Genomic DNA, 378 nt, shown 5'->3' on the forward strand with positions numbered 1-378 from the left:
TTCCTGGAGCTCCCAGCCCCAGCAGAATGCACCCGCACAGAGAAGCTGCCACCTCACCCCCATGTGGCCGGCTGGCCTGCTTGACAGAGCTCTGCATGGCTGCCAGTGCGAGGGGAAAGGGCTGCCAGGGCCCATGAGGCAGCAGCACAGCTGCCACCCAGCCCCATGGTTGCAGTGCCAGTACTCACAACAAAGTCTCCCTGCAGAGAAAAGACAGAAAACAACAGTGAAGGGTTTGGAAGTGACACTAGGATCCCTTTCATAGCGCACACCCCCCGTTCCCAGCTGCAGCTCCTCACCAGCACGTGGCAGAGACCCCACTGCCTGCCCCACACCGGCTCTCAGACCTGCAGCCACCCTTCCCGCGAACAAAAGGCC

General features: G+C 61.6%; 1 protein-coding gene across 1 annotated transcript in view; it reads right to left on the bottom strand.

The window, feature by feature from the left end:
* LOC104500155 (inner centromere protein-like) overlaps positions 1 to 378 on the bottom strand; it is a gene marked incomplete at its 5' end in the record, with an annotated part of 16,065 nt that overhangs the window by 7,789 nt on the left and 7,898 nt on the right. The gene's annotated exons all lie outside the window — the stretch shown is intronic.

The sequence above is a fragment of the Buceros rhinoceros genome, unplaced genomic scaffold (genome assembly GCF_000710305.1).
Source record: "Buceros rhinoceros silvestris isolate BGI_N320 unplaced genomic scaffold, ASM71030v1 scaffold20399, whole genome shotgun sequence".
NCBI classification, from domain to species: domain Eukaryota; kingdom Metazoa; phylum Chordata; class Aves; order Bucerotiformes; family Bucerotidae; genus Buceros; species Buceros rhinoceros.